The following is a 9204-nucleotide window of genomic DNA, read 5'->3' as shown; positions in this document are numbered from 1 at the left end:
TTTGAACCATAAGGCGCTATACATTAGTTTATTACTGTAATAATATTTCAATGTATAAACTGTCACTCGTGATAAAACTGTTAAGTTCAGTGCAATTCCAGTGGGTTTATTGTAAAACTGGGCCATATTTTTCCTCAGGAAACAGTTACAGACATTTATAGATTCGGCTTAACTTTCTCTTTGAATCTGTGATGGATAATAAAGGTTTGGGAAGATACCAAAATTGTATTTATTTATGCAATCTAGCGATTACTCACATGAGTGTCATTCCTTTCAACCTATAAAAATGGTGATTCATTTTGTATTTCCTAATTTTTATATCTATCTGCCTATCTGTCTGTCTGTCTGTCTGTCTATCTATCTATCTATCTATCTATCTATCTATCTATCTATCTATCTATCTATCTATCATGTGCAATATTCTGTGAAACAACCTTCATTTTTTAGAAAGGGTATATTTTATTCTTGTTATGGGATACAAAACTTTGTTTATGGTGCTGCCTGCTTTAAACCTTTAAAATATAATGCAGTATAAGAGCCATGGTGGCACAGTGGTTATAATATATTACTGAAGGCTAACTCACTGCTCACTCCAGGATTTCGACTGTGGATGACTCAAGGTTGACTCAGCCACCTAACCTTCCAAGGTTAGTAAAATGAGGACCCAGATTGTTGGGGGCAATATGCTAACACTGTAAATCACTTAGAGAGGGCTATAAAGCACTATGAAGCAGTATATAAGCCTAAGTGCTATTGCTATTTGCACCCTGAATAACCACTGTGTAAACAGATCCAAAAATAAGCACGTTGCAGAGGAATCTGGAGCTGTAGTGCAGGATGGAATGAAGAGATTGCTAGCTTGGAATAGCTAAGGGGAAGGAAATAGTGCAAAACATATCTTCCCTAAACCTGCAATGTCCAGATACTTGTTTATCTAGTAGTATTTCTAGAGAGAATATTAGTCTGACAAGATTCCCATCAATAAGTGACTAGCAATAAATATACCATTCTGATCAACCACCAGTATCATGCTGGTTCATTGCACATGACGTAATGTTACAGAACAAGGACAATTCTATTCTTAACATCACTAAAATCTTCCTGGAAATGATTTGTTGACCATGGGATCACAATCAGGAGTCAACTAATCATGTACACCCTAATATAAGGGTGGTGGCAACCACTCATTTCAGGGCTTTGGATCTGAAGATACAAAATATATTTTAAGATGCGCTTCTGATTTCACCTTCTTAAAGCAGCTATGTCTTTTCTCAGGATAATGTGGCCACCGTGTTAACTGCAATGTAATCTTGGTAAAAGACTTTATTTGATGGAGTTGAAGAAGAGTGGTAAGAACACTCTGAAGGAGCAACATTATGCATCCTTAACTAATTATTCCCAGTGGGAATGATAATAAGCTTCTTCCTCATAGTTTCTTGTGATTTCATCTCAAAAAGTATATTGCCAATAGAAAATGCAAAGAGAAACTTTATCCTGGCCACAGACAGCACTGGCCTCAAGGTTGCCAAGATTGTTTCACTGAAGGTAAATGAATGATGTAAATTCCAACACCTCCATGGTTCAAACTGTTTCAACAAAGTTGTTCTACTTTGCTCTGTGATGGTCTGCAAGCTACATCATTGCACCATGTATGAACTCAACATAAATTTAGCTTGTAATCTCTCTCATCTATCTATCTATCTATCTATCTATCTATCTATCTATCTATCTATCTATCTATCTATCTATCTATCTATCTATCTATCTATCTATCTATCTATCTATCTATCTATCTATCTATCTAATCTATCTATCTATCTATCTATCTATCTATCTATCTATCTATCTATCTATCTATCTATCTACCTATCATCTATCTATCATCCATCTATCTATTTCTATAACTTTTTGGCTCAACCAAGTGACTCTGGACAGTTTTCATTGTTTACATAGTATACACTGGTCAAGCCTGTCAAGGAGGGATTTCAAAGGTTGACAGGAAGCTGCCTAAACATTCCTGAATTGAAATTACTTACTATGTCATAATATTAAAAACAAATGCATATGGCATATTTTAGAAAGAAGCTGTGTCCTTCTGACTGCACTTTTATTCTTGAAACAGAAGGCTTTTTGCAGTGGCAATATAACAACTATTTTGTGGCAATAGCCACACATTCTTCTTAATTTCCTCCTGAAAGAAGGTAGATTAGTTCCCTTCTGTAACCTTCTTTGATGCAAAGAACTCAGTTCCTTGATTTCTCTTTGAAGAATGACTTGTGTCTCTATCAAGTATTTTATAGGTGCAAAAGCTCAGTGCAACAATCACATATCCTAAATTGTTTGGTTACATTCAATAAAATGTCCCCCACCTTTTGTCTTTCTGTTCACCATTCCAGCCAGTTTATTGTTTTCCAAAATACTTTAGTTACATTAAAGAGAGGTCTGGCTCCTGGGACTGATTTTTTTTTTGTATTAGGACTTTGGGATTCATTATCTACACTCATTCAAGTGCAAAATAGTGGTTTTGGAAGAGAGAATTAAGAAGCAGGAATGTGGCTTGATTACCTACATTTTCTTCTGGAATCAGAACTGAGGTCATAGCTCTTTTGCAAACACAACCAACAAATAATAAAATATTGCTTCATCTACAGTGTTACATTTCTCCTATAGAGAGAATTTGATTTCAACTTTTATTTCAGTGAAGAAGAGAAAACCTTGTAGGTAGTGGAGTATTTCTGCATTAATTTAGCTTAGGTGGTATGGGTGAATGTCCTATATTTTATTATGCTAAAATCTCGCCAGTGATCTGCAGCCTCCCTGCTTCCCAGATTTTCATTAATCTCAAGAAAAAGGGTTAATAATGGCATTCTCCCATTAAACCTTTTCAGGGTGTTGGAAAAAAAAGAACAGAAACCACTACCAGTAGTATCCAGTACTGCAACTAACACCACCATTAAAATACCGTATCTGAAAGACAATTTCCAGGAAAAGAAGAGTAAGATAAAAAAAAATAGAAGTCCGTTTATTAGAGGAACATTGAGACACTGGCAGACTGTCTCTGGCACAGCTTTAATTTCATCTGCACCCTTCCAACACAATTGTCTTGGTGCATACAACCCCTGCAAAATGAACATTCAGTAGCTATTGAGGATGTTCAAGCCTCAGTGGACAATTTTGGGAAGACAGTTTCTCCATTAAGTTACTTTTAAACCAAACCAGGGTTACTTTAAGAATTCTAATATCTCTCTTGTTTCACAGTGGACTCAGAAGAACTTGATTAGCATTACTAAGTTTGTTATCGAGAGTGATCATAAGATGATGTCATAAAGTATTTCACCTGGACTGAGTTGTCCGTGTCAAACAAGACACTGAATACAGGAATAATCTGGATAGCACATCCTTAAAATTAATCTTTCTATGTGGTGATTAGGGATGGAAAATGTCTTGATGGCACTTAATCAATCAAATCCTTAAATAAAAACATTCTCCACAGTTAGTTGAACATTTTTATGTCACTCCAATCACAACATCATTTGTGAATTGTATATCCTATCCACATATATTAAGTTTGAAATTCATAGCCAAATATTTTAAGGAAAGATCTTTATTGCTTTCTGAAAATGAGTTGGTGGTGGTGATGACAGATTATTTTGAAGGCCAATAAAGAAAGTCTAGTTCAATGAATCAGCTCAATAGTTTCGTCTGTGGCCATTCCTGTAGTATCTCTATTCCACTCTTGTTAGGCATTTTCACTGGAAGCTGTTGTGTTGCCTTACCATGAAATTCATAATGCTTACTCTAGTACTCCAAATAGTTTCATTTCTGATGTTTTCCCAAGGTGTTTATCTAATCCCTATAGGAACATATGGAACAATTATGCAGCAGAAGTCAATGTTTTATTTGGAAAAACAGCCAACTGTTCAGTTTGACTAAAAAACAAAACCAACCTCATTTCAGATTTTGTTCTGAGGCCATTGTAAAAACGTATCATAAAAGATGAATTTGGGAGATTATCACCAAATATACAAAAGAAAAGCAAGAATGTAGCAAATATATTTATTCATTCTGATTACAAATGCCTTGAAATTAAAGTTTCTCAGTTCCTGATCTTCTGTGATTCTAAAAAAATACCTTCTATAATTCTAAAAAAAAATAGAGAACTATTTAATGATACCACTTGTAATATAATTCATAGGGTTTGCATGTTTTTAATCTTTCTTCTTAACATATGCTTATTTCTTACCTGGAAAACAAAGAAGTTTTGAAGCTTTTTTTAAGGTAAAAGAAATACTCAGAGAACTTTAGGTGGGGTGTATGACAGTTTTTCAGGGTCAATATTTGTGTGTGTGTGTGTGTGTGTGTGTATATTTTGTCTTCCATTTGACAAATCTCAGTCTAGCAGTGTGAACCCTTCTTGGCATTCTACACTTCAATTACATCCCAGAGAAAATATAATGACATAACTCCTTCCTTTGAGCTATTTTGATCAGAACATCAAGATAGCCAAAGACCCTGAAACATAGCATAAATATGTTTGTTTGAAATAAAAATACACATCACATTCTTGGTCATTTTGCAATTGAAAGGAAAGCTGAAAAAACTCCAGAAAAATTCCAAGTATGGCTATAATGAAATATGTATTTTTTGGTCCCTATGGGACAATTGGAAAACATACTTTGGCACAGCAAAATAAACAACATTACACATAGCACAGATTTAAATGACACCCTAGTGCCTTCAGTTGTGTTCAACTATAGCTACCTTTAAAAATTCCAAATCTTTATATCATGAGTAGGCAATGTTGTGTTTTCTGTTGTTCTGATCTTAAACTATCATCAGATCCAGTGACAATTGCAATGGCAATACTTTGTGAGACTTATAGTTGGAAATGTTTGAAGGAAGTCAGCTTATATCTACATGAATTAAATTGAAATCAGTTGTTTTTTAAATAAAAAATAAGAATCACAATATAAAACTTCTGCTTATAGGAAAGAATAATTTAATTATTCTATTAGTGCCTGCAGGAAATATGAAAGTTAGCAAACTCTAAGGGAGGCATTTTCCACATCATAATCTAGTGAACCAGAAGCTGTTTTGTGTCTCTCTTTAAGTGCTGATACACCACATTTCTTTAGCTATTATCTAAAGCAGGGGTGTCAAACTGCTGGCCCGTGGGCCGGATGCATCATAGCGAAACTGCGCCCATCCCATTGCTTGCAACAGCAAAAAAGTCACAATACATCGCGACACGTCACATGTCTTTGTGAGTTTGACACCCCTGATCTAAGGTCAACCATATTAAGTATGAATCAGACTTGCTCTCCTCCCACCTTTCTTTCTAAGATAAGAGTAGCCAAATTTGAACATTTTTTTCCATTTCTCCACACTTTTATGGTCATAAGAAAGCAATAAAAATAAATGTCATGGCTGCTATATCTGAACTAAAAAAAACCTTCTAAATCGGGGTTGTCCAAATTTGGCAAATTTAAGACCTGTGGACTTCAACTCCCAGAATTCCTCATCCACCCATGGGAATTCTGGGAGTTGAAGTTCACAAATTGCCAAGGTTGGACATCCTTGCTCTAAATAGTGATCAGGTGGCAGAAAAGGGAGATTTCTGTATTTTTATGTTGCCAAATTTTTAAAGCTGCGATCTAGTAGATTTTAATTAAATTCCAGTATAGAATAGGTGAGAAGACCTGGAACAGGGTAAGCACTGAAGTTCAAAGTAAACCGGAAAATAGGTAAATACAGTGTGGCTACAGTGACATTGAAAAATCAAATTAGCGTGTATGTGTTTCTTTCTACCATGTCATATAATGCCAACTATCCCAATCCACATATCTAATAGCACCTTACACTGTGACACTGAAATATCTCACTTCATAATTTTTATAATAAAATGTGATAATTATCCACAAAAAATGTTGAGCAACCCTAACCCCAGCCCTAACCCACATAGGGTTACACAAATATTATTCTGGATTTGAAGTCAGAAACCATAGAAGTATTAAGATCCATAGAAGAACTCCTCAGGATTGCTAGGTGCATTTGGGAGTCAGACATTGCTCCTAAGTTGATCTTCTAAGCTTTTAGTTCCTGATGAACAGTGTGGACTCTGTTTCAGCAAGCTTCTATTTTTTTTAATTGCTGATCCTTCTATACCCAGAGATTATTCTTTCTGTCTACTGACTGAACTTCATCATCTGATATTTGGCTCCTTTGACAGTGACTCCTGGAACAATTCTCCACACTACTTTTTCTCTAAGTAACTAAACACTATGATAACCTGTCTTAGTATCTCTGCTTTTTTCATGAAATCCATGCTAGAGATACATCACTGCTGATCTCTGGCTTTCCTTGACTGTATTTTCACCTTTATAATCATAATCATAATAGTAAAGTTGGAAGGGACCTTGGAGGTCATCTAGTCCAACCCCCTGTTCAGGCAGGAAACCCTATCCATACCTTTCAAAGATACCTCTTGGCTGCAGAAAGTCCCTTTCACCAACCCCCTGTTTACTAGAGCTCTTCTCTAGAAGAAGAGCACAAACATCTACAGATGGAGGCCACCTACAATTGGCTCAAGGATAAAAAAAGGAAAGAAAATATTTAATCATACATTCTAATGAATACCATAATATTCCTGAAATATAGAGAAGAGGATAATACTACCTTCAGTTATATATGAAAAGTCATTTTCATAAGACTAATAAAAGTACATCTATGACATGACCACTGATAAATTATTGGAAGATCCTTAGTGTATAATAAGCTACATTAATGCCTTAATTCAGTAGTTTCACATGAAAGTAACCAGAGGCAATTCAATAAATAATAGGTCCCTTCCTGACTATCTTGTATTAATTCACAACTCTGCTAACTGGCCAATTTTTCTTGTACCTTCAACCAAACCCTAATCCAGGAAGATCTGCATCGTAGTAAACCTGAAATGAATGAAATAAGAGCAGAATTTTTCCAATTCAGGCAAGAAGAAACTCAGTGCAACATACCGAGTCTCTGCATGCTTTAGAAGACAGAAGGATTTTGACAGACTAGAACACTGGGCCTTATCCAACAAAATGAACTTCAGTGGTGAGAAAAGTAAGATTTTACACTTAGGCAAGAAAAACCAAATGCACAGGTATAGCATAGGTGGTACTGGGATCAATGGCAGTAATTGTGAGAGGGATCTAGATGTCCTAGTGGACTAACACTTAAATATGACCCAGAAGTGTGCTGCAGCTGCCAAAAAAAGGCCAGTGCAGTCCCAGGCTGCATCAATAGAGGGATAGCATCCAGTCAACAAGAAGAGATAGTATCCCTTTACACTGTGCTAATAAGATTCTTGAAAGTGTGCAGAGAGGAGCAACAAAGGGATAATGGATCTGGAGACTAAATTGTACGATGAATAGTTGAGGGAGCTAGGTATGTCTAGCCTATCAAAAGAAGGATGAAGGGGGACATAATAGCTATCTTTCAGTATTTGAGGGGCTGTCACAAGAAGAGGGGATTGACATTCTTTAGGGAACTAGAGGGCAGGACACGAAGTAACAGGTGGAAGCTTGTCAAAGAGAGATCCAACCTAAAAATAAGGATACTTTTTTCTGGCAGTGAGAGCAATTAATCAATGGAATAGCTTGCCTCCTACAGTTATAGCTCACTGGAGGTTTTCAAAAATAGACTGGACAACCCTTTGACTGGGATGGTATAAGAATGATATTGTAGATTCTATATTGTTGGAGACCTGTAGGCTAAAATCTCCAATCCAATATTCCAGAATTAAAGGGAGATGCTGATTGTCCCCTATGAGGGAAAAAGATCTTCTGCTATAGATTATATAGGGCTTTCTTTCCTATCCTTCCAATAACATTATTTTTAACTAACTTACTACATTGGGCACAATCATTTAACTTTAAATCTTGTATCCTGTATTCTTATTTTTATTACCCTGTACACCACCCTGAGTCCTTCGGGAGAAGGGCGTTATATAAATCAAATAAATAAACTTAATAATAGAAACACTCAAGCATATCTTTTATTCATTTTTCTAGGCTATATCCTTTGTCATCAGTCCAGAGTAAGCCCTTTTTATATAATTACCCCATTATCATATTTCTCTTGTGCTTTATCATTTTTTTCAGTTCTTTGAATTCTTACATTATTTAAAGTTTGCTTTCAAGCCTTGGTGGAGCAGTGGGCTAATGCCTCCTTAAGTAACAACAGCTGCCTGCAATTAGTGCAGGTTCGCATCCCACCAGGCTCAAGGTTGACTCAGCCTTCCATCCTTCTGAGGTAGGTAAAATAAGGACCCAGATTGTTGGGGGCAATAAGCTGACTTTGTAATAATGCCGCTTGGGGGGGCCCAAAAGCCCTAATAAGTAGGCATATACATAGAATGAAGGCTATTGCTAAGCACATTGGTTTGTGCTTAAATTGTAAGCCGCCCTGAGTCTTCGGAGAAGGGCGGGATATAAATGGGATTTTAAAAAATAGTAATTTGGGCTCTTTTTACCCCTTTCCTTGCTTTGTATCAAGAATGTACAAAATTCTGCATTCTGATTCTCCACCCCCACACAAGCATATACAGTATATTATTATTATGGTTCATCGCATAGTCATCCAGATGTTCAGATTGGATTTGGCATTTTTGTCTACCTATCAAGTCATTGGGATGCGGTGGCTCAGTGGGTTGGGATGCTGAGCTTGTCGATCAGAAGGTCGGCAGTTTGGCGGGTCGAATCCCGAGTGCCATGTAACAGAGTGAGCGCCTGTTACTTGTCCCAGCTTCTGCCAACCTAGCAGTTCGAAAGCATGTAAAAATGCTAGTAGAAAAATAGGGACCACTACGGTGGGAAGGTAACAGCGTTCTGTGCGCCTTTGGCGTCTAGTCATGCCGGCCACATGACCACGGAGACATCCTCGGACAAGCGCTGGCTCTTCGGCTTTGAAACGGAGATGAGCACCGGCCCCTAGAGTCGGAAATGACTAGCACGCATGTGCGGGGGAACCTTTACCTTTACATTATCAAGTCATTTCCAAGGACCTGGGGAAGCAGATGTGGATGTTTGATGGTGTTACAGATACTGTCACAGGATGCAAACTGTTTTGAGTAAAGCCACCGTCTGGCAATTGACTGGTGGTGAATTTGTCAATGCTGATGGTGTTCAAATAGTACTTCAGTTGTTTTGAGATTGCACCCAA

The sequence above is a fragment of the Vipera ursinii genome (assembly GCF_947247035.1).
Source record: "Vipera ursinii genome assembly, chromosome: 3".
In the NCBI taxonomy this organism is placed as follows: Eukaryota; Metazoa; Chordata; class Lepidosauria; order Squamata; family Viperidae; genus Vipera; species Vipera ursinii.
The sequence above is the reverse complement of the archived record's forward strand: the minus strand, read 5'-3'. Positions refer to the sequence as shown.